The following is an 11,914-nucleotide window of genomic DNA, read 5'->3' on the forward strand; positions in this document are numbered from 1 at the left end:
ACTATAGGACTTTCTTGGCTTGTAACGTACGCTCAGGGTCAGGTGTGGTACACTTGGGTACTGCTTAGTGACTTTCTGCCCTCCTTGACATTGCACTAGTCTTTCAACCTCTTTTTGCCCTATTTTTGTCATCCTATCATTTTACCTTCTTTCCCTTAATTTTCTTCAACCACGGATGTGACTTTAGACTTTGTAGCTCTTTTTACTTTTTTTTTTAGCTCTCATCAAGTCACATCCTTTCCTTTCTCTTTCAACATCAGACTCTTTTCATACCCATTTTTTTTTCAGTTTCCTCTTTCATAGCCACCCTCAACTTATGGATTTTCCATTAACTAAGGTGCACAATACCGGTGTCGGGTCAGGGCCAAGATTGAAGTTACTTTTTACATTGGCCACCCTCAACTTAGGCTTTTGGCCTAAGTCGAAGTGCACATGTCCAAGGAGGGACCAGGGCCAACATAGTAGATTGTGGAAAGGTGAGTTAGTGGTTTAGAAAGAAAAATGGTCTAATTTAGGCTCAAAGTATTTGGATCAAAGGGAGCATTTATTTCATTTGGTTGGATCCTTCTTTTAGGCAATTTGTGGACTTTTCAGAACAATGGCCTATGATCACTTCCTAACCTCTAGATTGAATTGTCTTAGTAGGACTAACCGGGCAAGTTCTAGTTTTGCACAAAAACTGTTTGAACACTTAACGATTCTCACCCACTCTTGGCACATAGTTACATTATCAGATTATCAGTTTACCCAGTTCAAGTTTCAGCTTAAGTCACGCCATCGAGTTGATTCGTTATTATGTCATACTCAGAGCCAACACATTCAACTAATCGTAGCCTATAAATTCTAGCATACATCCCAAAAACTGACGGGTATCATTTTTCATAAACCATCATGCTTCTTTCTTTATCATGCTTCTACACATACGGTCCTAAGACATGCCAGTTCAACATAGATTAAACAGTCTCTTGGGGAAAAAGAACACAGGCAAGAAAACCCTAAGAGAGGATTTTTGAGTTGGGTTACTCAGATTTCACCTTATTACTCACAATCCATTTACTCCACCCCCAACAAAAATAGATGCGATTGTCCCCAATGCATACAAAAACCATAAAAGAAAATGGATTGGGTGAAGCAAACCTGTGGCGCAAAGCACCGACGAATCATCAACAAGCAGGGGGTCCGGTTTCTCAGAGCCCACTGGAACAATAGTTGGGGCACCCTCAATAGTGCCCATATCATCAATCATAGCACCCTCAGTAGTGCTCTCTATCAATCTCACCGCACCATCTGTGATGCTCACAACGTCCCTCAAAACAGGCTGGACCTCTACAACTGGGGCAGAGCTCGATGTCCCTGCAACTCTCTCACGCACCCTCTGCTGGCGCAACTCTTCATCTAAAATCGAAGGCCTCCTAGCCTCCTTCTCCTGCCTACGCTGTCTCTTTTGAGATTTCTCCTCCTCAGTGCGACGAGAACGGTGCCGCTTACCTTTGGCGTATGTAGGTTCAAGCGGATCCTCGATGGTCCCATTGAATAAAGCATCCATCACTGTATCATCAACCATTGCAGTAGGTGCAACCTGAGGCTCAACTGAAGGGGCGGCAAGAATGACATCAATGTCGTTCCGAAGACTGGCTAATTCAGCCTGCAAAGTAGATAGATCTATGGCCAGGGCTGATCGCTCGAGGACTCACAAATTCAAAAACATCAAGACGCTTATTAACAGCCTGGACCTTCTGGTCTATCATCCCCTCCATCCTTCACTCCATTCTAAACGGCTTTCCTCCCCTACCGGTTTCAACATTAGGATGGCATAGTATATAAGTTTTCTCTCTGTTTCCAGTGTGCTAATAAACTAGAAATCATGATTCAAATAGTTCTAATACATAATAACTAACATAAATTTATTCAATCATATATATGATATTCAGGAATATATGAAATTATTTCCGCATATTTTTTGAACAATATACCTTTGCCTCTTGCTTAGCCATGCTATCTGAAATATCTGATTGGATTTCAGATTTTTCCATTAGTATTTTAAATATTTATCTTATTTGAGAGAGTGTTTTCTGAAGGAGGATCTTTATTTAGGCGTTGGCTGCCTTTTTAAGTTACATATCCGTCCTTTATATAGAAAGGATTTTCATACTACACTACAGTAATGTACTACTATTCACTTTAACACTTGTCACCTAATAAATCACACCCCCTACCATCCCTTACACTTGCCCATCATGATACCTTACACTTGTACACCTACTTTATGACACACCATACCTTACTTTACACTTGTCCACCATTCCTATATACTTACTTTAATATGCACATGCATAATAATGCATACTTGACTAATTTACATAATAATGCATACTTGACTAATTTACATCTTATCTACACATCTTTTTGACTACTTTATGTTATTTACTTTATCTTTTTTGCCCCTTTGTCTGCTATTTGCATCTTATCTTCATCATCTTCTTTTACTCTAAATCGACATCTGGAATTATGTTATCTTCACTGTTACATTTTGAACATATGTGATCAGGATATTTATGTCCAATTAATTTGCAATATCTGGTTAATAACTCTGTCGAAATAAATCATGCCTTTAGTGCTCTCGTCGTAGGTCGTTCTTATGGCTTAAGTAATGACAAAATCCATCTCTGGACTTCATCCATATCTACTTTCCTTAGCTCCCTTTAATTGGAATAAATCATTAGATGATCTCTTGCATAGTAGCTCCATATAGCGTTTCCATTTAAATAATTATTTGCTAGCTCCTATATGATAGTTGATATACCAATTATTCTTTTGTTGGCATAAAAACTTGGTATCTCTATTTTGCATATCTCTTCTTGTTGTCCGATGTCCTTGGGTATAATCATATCTTTAGTTAGTCCTATCTTGATAACCTGTATTGGAGGTTTTATTTCCTCGTATAATATCTCCGCTGGTACTGTATAGAATTTTATATAAAATAAATTTCCTTTTGTAACTCTTTTGTATGTGACGAATGCCTTGTGTAGTTTTGGTATACCACTAACTTCTTCTCCGTCGTATGTGTATACAGTTTTTAACAGTTCGTAGTTGTAACATGTTCTTACTAAATTAGCGTTAGTTTTTGGCTGTGCAATTAACTTGTTATATCCTTGTAGCTTTTGTGTCAAATAATCTTAGTTTGGTTCTTTCGTAGTTGATCTGGGGTTAATGTTTAAATAAGTTTGGATTTTGTGTATGTTTTCGATATAGGTTCGTGTGATGTAGTTATATGTCTTTTTCTCATTTTGGTTTTGCAAACTATCTGCGTATGTAGATGTTTGTGGTTCTATGGACATATGTCTAGGTGTCCTTTAGGTAAATGGTTTTGCGAATAGCTGGTTTAAGTTCACATTTTTATGTTGTTTATCGCTAACTTATTTGCTTGTACCTGCAGCTGTATTTAAACAAACATTATGGGTTTTAAGGAGTTTCCCACCGTCTCCTTTTAGCTCTGGGTTTTTTTCGTCTTCCGATCGACGTAGCTCCGCATTTTTATAGTCATACTGCTGACTAGCTTTAGACTTCAGATTATCTTCATTAGTCTTTATCTTTTGTATCTCGTTGTCCATACTATCCACTTTTGTACAAAGTGTAGTAATAGCTTTGAGTATCTTTTCGATTGTATCTTCTTCCTCAGTCTCAGTCTGAGTAGCTTTGTCGTGATAGGTAATCTGCAATAACATTCTTATCAGTTTTTATTACTTCAATTGTAAATGTAAAATTTAATATATTTAATACCAATCTCCTTATTTCTTTTGTTGTTACCGAATCTTGTATTTTTCTTGTTAGCCACCATTTTACTTGTGTATTATCTGTTCTTATAATAAATTCGTTATATACAATATATGGTTCAAATGATAATAAACACTTATACACTGAATATAATTCTTTTCTATTTATTTCCCATTTTATTTCTGTATTATTAAATGTTCCTGAATAATACCTACAATGATGTTCTATCGTATTGCCATCATATCCATATTTTAATATTCCTCCATAACTTTTTTCACTCGCATCTGATTCTACTATATAAGTAAATTTTTTTTCGTCCAGAAAATATAGTTTAGGTAGGTTTTTACACAATAATTTTATTTTTTGTATTTGTGTTTGGTCTTTCTTGTCAAATTGGTATTCTACATCTTTCTTTAATTTTTGTTGTAATGGTTTTAAATTCTCAGCTAATTTTGGTATGTATTCTCTTACCTGGTTCACTAGTCCTAGAAATGATTGTAATTTCTTTTTCGTATCTAGCTGTTCATTTGAGTTAATTATTTTTGTACTATATCCGTTTGCATTTTTATTCCATTTTTATCTATTTGTATTCCTAGGAATTCTATTTGATTTTTCATTATGTCTGCTTTCTTTTTACTTAGACTTATGCCTGAATATTCTATAATATGTATGAATTTGTCTAATAATCTTATGTGTTCATCTTGGGTTTTAGAATATAGTAATATATCATCAATATATACTACACAATTTTCCAATTGTTTAAAGTAGTTATCCATAAAGTGTTGATATCTACCTGGTGCATTTTTATATCCGAATGGTAATACATTCCATTCATAGAATCCTTGTGGTACAGTGAATGCTGTTAGTTTTTTAGATTCTTCTTCTAGTTTTAAGTGATAAAATCCTGATTTACAATCAAATTTGCTAAAATAAGTATATCCTTGTATTTGTCTTATCTTTAGTATTTTATTCGGTATCAGATAATTATATGTTTTAGTTTTTGCATTTAAATTTGGGCAAATTACAGAAATCATATACTTTTAAGGCAAAATTATAATTTATCCCTTCAAAGTTTATAGTTACAAAAATCCCTCAAATTGATACAATAATATGAGCGTTGATACATTAATCTGATGCGCAAGATACATTAATCGTTAAGTAAGATACATTACATTTTATACATGATACACTAATCTTATGTACATTTTATACATGATACACTAATCTGATGAGCGAAATACACTAATCTGATACACGAAAATAGGGATTTTGGAGATTCGTAAAACTTATAGGGAATAATGGTAATAAATAAACTAAAAGGTGGGATTTCTTTAATTTTTCCTTTAAATTTCTATAATCAATAACCATTCTGCTTTTTCCTCTTTTTTGTTCACTATGTTTATTTACGATAAATATCAGAAACAATGTTATTTCATACCATTGTTGGTTCAATTTATTATTACTCTTTTATTTTCATAATTTATTATTAACTATTTATCTTCTAGATTATATGGTTTTACTTGTTCTAGCCATTTTATTCCTAAAGTGATATTTTCATCTCCTTGATATATTTTAAATTTTATTACTATTGGTACGCCTCCAATGATTATTTCCTTTTCTGTAGTTTCTTCGGTATACATTAATGTTTTTGGTAGTTCGGGGCATATTTGTTTAGTAGTTATTATTTCATCTTCCGTTACTAATTCTCTTGTAATATAGTTTTCTTCTAGTCCTGTATTTATTAATATTAAATATTTTCGTTGTTCCATTATTCCCATTATGTAATAATGATGTGGTTTTATTTCTTCTTCTATTGATTTTTGTGGGGTTTTATCTATTCTTCTTGAGGTACTCATTTTTGATGATATTTGGGGTATCTCATTATTTATTCTTTTCGATGTGGTTAGTCTTTCTTTTACTATTTCTAAATCTTCTTCTATATCAATTTCATTATAACTATAATCATTTTTATCTATGACTGTAACTATCCTTTCAAAGGGATCTTCTATTTTTATTTTATCTATTTTATTTTTTGCTGTTATTTTATGTTTTGTTGTTAGAACATATAAGTTTTTACATCTAGCTGTAAATGTTTTACTTCCTAGGGCTAGTTCTATTCCTGACATTCGCCAGTATAATACTAGTGATCTTGTTTCGAATGTTGAATATCCATTGAACTCAAGTTGGTATTATCAAGTTGCTCCAATTGCATCTTAATACACTCGTATTTTTCTTCTAACTCCTTATCTTGTTCACCAATATTGGAAGAATAAATTGAGATCTATCGTCAACTCTGTCATGTCTCTCCATCGAAAAATTTGCAATTCATGGCCTCATTGTGAGGACAAGACCAAAATCTACTTCTCAGAATGCAATCTGACCAAGAGCTCTACATTTTCAATAAGATTCCATACTTGCACCGCACTTCAACATTGATCATATTTTCATCCATTCACAACATATTCAACTCAAATTTTTTCATTCCTAACCTAACATTTATGCATAAAAATTATGAAAGAAATTTTAAATCAGAACTAATAACCAACATAAAAAAGTATACAGATAAAGAATATACACAAAAAATAACCTTACCTTCAGGAATCAATGAGCAATTTGAGTGTGATTAAAAGCAATTTCAATTAAAAAATTTACTCATCTATAAATGAAAGGGGACCCAAGAAGATTATGAGCATCAATAGCAAAAAATTATAAGAAAGTTCATCCAAACTCATGTAAGTGAATTTGATCAGGCTTATTTAACATCATCAATAAGAACAAACCATAAATCCTAAACCTTAAACCCCTAAATAGAAATACTGGGGAAAATACGGGCAACTATGTCACGACCTTAGACCTCTACTAAGCACACTGTGTGGCACTTAACAACTCGCTCACAAATCTATCACGCTCTTGCAAGCTCAAGTAAGACTTTTAAACACTAAGGGTGTGTTTGGTATGAAGGAAAATGTTTTCTAGGGATAATATTATCCAAGAAAATGCTTTCTTGGAGAACAAGTGGATTTCTAACTTATTTTCTCATGTTTGGTTGGTGAGTAGAAAATATTTTTTAATGTTTGGTTGTGAATGAAATATAATTTTCAGAAAATAACATTTATTTTTGGCTTGAGACTAAAAATTACTCTTTAGGAAAATAATTTTTGATCCGAAAATCAACCCAATAATTGATCTAAGACCCAACTCCGACACCCAAACTAGGACAAGACCCCGATGATCGTTCCAAAATTCAACCCTGAGATCTAACCCAGACTTTCAATCCTGTACATGACCCGGGATTATTTTTTTTCAAAAAAAAAATTATTTTTTAAAAAAAAAAAACAAAATTTGATGGTATCGCGGGGCTGTGGGGATGGGGTGGGTGGGGGTGGCATAAAAATGTTTTTTTTTAAAAAACAATTGAAATATTTTCTAAATCAATTTTTAAAATTTTTTTATGGGGTGACTAGGGTGGGGGTAGCGGGGTAGGGGGGTAGGGTAGGGAATGGCGTAAAAATGAAAAACATTTAAATTTGAAATATTTTCCCAAAACAAGGATTTTTTTTTAAAAAAAAATTAACGAGGATGTCCGGGGAGGGGGGGGTGGGTAGGGTTGGGGGTGGCATAAAAATGAACTTTTTTTAAATTTCAAATATTTACCAAAAATGTAAATTATGTACAAGACCCTATTCTAAAACTCTCCACACAACTAGAAGGTTCCAAGAACTTCCATGAAAATCTATGGAATTCTAAGGTTTTCTTAGAAATTCTCTCTATATTTCTAGTATATTCCACTAAGGACTATTGTTCTTCCAATATAAGCCTTCCACATTGATAATTTCTCAAACTCAGTGTCGCGCATAATAATAATTATGTACAAGACCCTATTCTAAAATTCTCTACACAGCTAGAAGAATCCAAGGACGTTCCATGCAAATCTATGGAATTCCAAGGTCTTTCAAAAAAATCTCCTTATATTTCTAGATTATTCCACTAAGGACTATTATGTTCTTCAAATATAAACCTTCCACATGAAACAATTTCTCCAAAATATTCCCAGTTCACACAAATCCACTAGCCCATCGCGTACTAATTTTTCCAACACTGTGTAATGAACGTTATCGAATAATCCATCTGTAAACATCACTATCACATCCCATGTTCTTACTGTAACATTAATTTCTTGTATCACACTTGAATCATCAAATTTAACACCATTCCCTAACTGAAAAGGATAATCGAATCCTTTTTGCGGAATTTTCGATTTGTAAACTATTACCCTGTCTCTTATAGCAACAAATCCACTATCTCCAAGGTTGACCGTGTGTACAATATCACACATTAAAGTCAAAATACAAGTTGTTGACGAACCTTGACATTTCGTGTTAAAATAAGCATCGTTGAGAACCTCCATTGGCTGAATTTTGTTCCTTTGATCTTTCTGCTTGTGAATCGATAATTCATTATTTATAATTAACTATCTCTAATATTCTCCATAATTGACGCCCAACCACCAACGACATCCGCTACACCTATGATTTCTTCCTCTATATAAAAAGATGTGCATCGTCCCTAAGAGGAGCTTTGTTATATTTTGGTATGTAAAACGAGTTAGCAGCCATCTTCATCTTGAAATTCCCATTAATAAAACTTGAGACATTAGAACACTCACATAAAAAGTTTAGATCCTCATCTATATCCATCTCGTCTACAACATCTATCTCATCTATATACATCTAGTCTATAGCCATTAAAGAAACGAGTAAAGAAGTGACAAAGCTGAATATTTAGAAAAGGGGATTCAAAAAGAATTACCAGAGTACTATCGCGCTTAGGACTTGAACTTGTGACCTAAAACAATTATTATATTTCTTTTACAAAAAAATCAAATCTTGACGGATTTCTTCATGTGAATTCACTAGTTCATATATAGTGAAAATAAATAAACCGTTTCCCATAATCAAGCAAAACACCAAAACATTTTATGGATACTCAATTACACCTTGAGATACTGGGTAATCTCTCTGTTTCATTATGTTTGACCAATTTGACTTGGCACGGAGCTTAAGAAAAGAAAAAAGAATTTTGAATCGCGTGGTATAAAAATAAAGATATGTCAAATGTATAAAAAATGTCCATTAATTTTGTGATCTTAAACATATCATATGGAAAGTAGAAACTAAATAATTCCTAAAAAGTTTAAAATAAAACAATTGTTTAATCTCGACTCTCCATATGACATGTTTAAGACCACAAAATCAACAGACATTTTAATGCATTTGACATATCTTTATTTTTATACCACAAAATTCAGCCAATGGAAGTTCTCAATGAGGCTTATTTTAAAGCGAAATGTCAAGGTTCGTTAACGGCTTATATTTTGACTTTAACGTGTGATATTGTATATGCAGTCAATATTGTAGATAGAGGAGTTGTTATAACAGTCGGGGTAATAGTTTCCAAATCAGAAATTCAGCAAAAAGGATTCAATTATCCTTTTCAGTTAAGGAATGGTGTTAAATTTGATGATCAAAGTGTTGCACAAGAAATTAAAGTTACAGTAAGAACAAGGGATGTGATTGTGATGGCTACACATGGATTGTTCGACAATGCTCACGATGTTGAGTTGGAGAAATTAGTACGCGACGGGCTAGTGGATTTGCATGAACTGGGAACATTTTCAATGATGTTAGCACGAAAGATTGCAGAATATACACTGCAGAAAGTAAAAGCATTTATACACCTTTTGCCATAGACTGCCTCAAAGTTGGCAAAGATCGTGTTGGTGGCAAGCGTGATGACATTACAATAATAGTTGCCCGTATTTTGCCCTAGTAGTTGTATTTAGGGGTTTAACGTTTAGGATTTATGGTTTGTGCTTATGGATGATGTAAAATATGCCTGATCAAATTCGCTAACATGAGTTTGAATGAACTTTCTTATATTATTTTGCTATTGATGCTCATAATCCTCTTGAGTGCCCTTTCATTCCTATATGAGTTTAAATTTTAATTCGTGTGTGATATATAAAATATTTAGACTATCAAATTACTTATAAGTTAAATCTCATGATAAACGTTAAAAATAATTGGTTACATAGTAAACAGTTCAATGCTTTGTTTCCCCTATGTAAGATCAGAGTAGTCTACTTAGAAAACAGGCTGCATACAAAGATCTATTGATCCATATGAAACAATAGTTATTTGTTGACCCCTTGTCCTAGATGTTGTTTGGTCACTAAACCCAAAGACCGAGGAGTTAACTCGGATGGACTGGATCGAACCTACGGAAACTCCTGGTCCTAGGGAGCGTTTCCCCTTTAACGAGCCCTACACTATATAAATCTAGATTAGTTAAGCTAATGGAATGTATCGCTATGTACCGTTTGTGCTTCCACTGAATCATTGCTAATCGACAATCTCATTTTAGCAGTACTAGTATCGAAATTTCTGCATATCTACCTCCGTGCCTATTTGCATTTCTAACTATCGGCAACTTAAGGTTACAGACACCTAATTTGTCATTGTTGTCCTTTCTCTCTAGTGTCACCCATTTATTTAACTACATATGCCTCATCTCCATCAAATTCCTCTGATTTTACATTTAACTGTTCTGACTCTACCAAGGCCTCCCTTTTGGTAGCGATTCCATCATCTAAAGCTGAAGAACATTCTCTGTGACTTCCATCTATTCTAATCTCATCACATTTCTGCACAAATTCACAACATACAGAGGCATTCAACTTTATTTTTAAACTAAGCTCATTTTGAAGCAAAGACAGCATTGGTGCAACCAACAGAGGTAACACAGAAGGGGCGATATTACCTATAAAATCTTGATCAGTTATAGCCATGCCAGTCCGGAATCAAGGATGTCTCACCACATGCTGATGAAAAGAGATCTTACTGAACATCTGCTATCGTGAGTACCTGAAACTGCATTATAAAATGGTGCAACGCCAAATGACATCAGTACATGGAATGTACGCTATGTAATAAGACCGAATGAAATAAATAAATAACTGAACTAAATAAATGAACTGAAAAGAAACTGAAAGTACCCTCGTTATACCCCGTTTTAACTCGCGTCAAATAGTGTACAACAAATTGGTGATTTCTAAATTAATTAACTTAAGAAGTCGTCACCTAATTATTTTTACGGTAAATTAGGACACCTAAATATTTAACTAATGTAATGCTAACATTAACTCCAATTAATGATCTACTTAATTTATGTGATTCTTGATAAGGCTCTAGTTATCCTAAATGGAAGAGATTAAGTATCCTTTAGATCCATTAAAAACAATTGCTGATCAAACTTAGGTTAAATTTATAAAGTTTTTGAAACAACTAAACAAATTTTAAATATCTATTATAACTAGGTGCTAATTGGTTTTAGAAAGATAAAAGTAATATCGTGACTAGCTAACTTAAGTTGTAAAATTAATCAAAAAATATTAATTTCATGCGGACAATAAATGACTTTCTTTTTTTGAGATAAGGGTAACTTTCAATAAATGACTTTCCCAACTTAAAAAGAGGGTCAAATTAAAAGAAAATTCATTCATGAGTTTGAAACATTTTGTTTAAAAAAAATTAAAAGAAATGCATTGATTTTTCATATTTGAAAGGAAAGAGTGATATCAAGAAAAAACTTAAAAGAGTCTATTGAAGTCTTAAAAAAAAACATGTTCCCATCTTTCGTGAAAATAAAAAATATTTGAAAAGGTTTGCTTTTAGAAAAATCTTTCTAAAAAATTAAACATCTTTGGAAATACAACAAAACTTTTTAAAAAAAAATTTAAAAGGCTCTCCCAAGTTTTTAACAGAAACAAAATAAATTTAAAAATGGACACAACGTATTGAACGATTTAAAACAGTTAACCAAACAAATGACTTTATTAGATAAAGATTACTGCTCTATTGTTGATTAAAGATTAACACCAAGAATAACTACAATATGAGGGCAAAAGATTTCATATCATGATTCTTAACTAATTGATTAAAGATAACTACTCTATTGTTGATTAAAGATTAATCCATAGAGATTGACAATAAGAACAAGAATTCATTATCATTTCAGGTTTGTAAAAGCAAACTCATGTCTTTGCGACTGAAGAGTAAAAACTTCATTATCCATGATTCTT

The 11,914-nt window shown here is 32.9% G+C and overlaps 2 pseudogenes; one reads left to right on the plus strand and one right to left on the minus strand.

Moving 5' to 3' along the window:
- Nucleotides 1-7,780: 7,780 nt before the first annotated feature.
- On the minus strand, nucleotides 7,781-8,471 carry LOC125830032 (probable protein phosphatase 2C 55; annotated as a pseudogene).
- A 370-nt stretch (nucleotides 8,472-8,841) lies between these two features.
- On the plus strand, nucleotides 8,842-9,603 carry LOC125830013 (probable protein phosphatase 2C 55; annotated as a pseudogene).
- The last annotated feature ends 2,311 nt before the right edge of the window (nucleotides 9,604-11,914 follow it).

The sequence above is a fragment of the Solanum verrucosum genome, unplaced genomic scaffold (assembly GCF_900185275.1).
Source record: "Solanum verrucosum unplaced genomic scaffold, falcon-dt-bn FXZP01000074.1, whole genome shotgun sequence".
Taxonomy (NCBI): domain Eukaryota; kingdom Viridiplantae; phylum Streptophyta; class Magnoliopsida; order Solanales; family Solanaceae; genus Solanum; species Solanum verrucosum.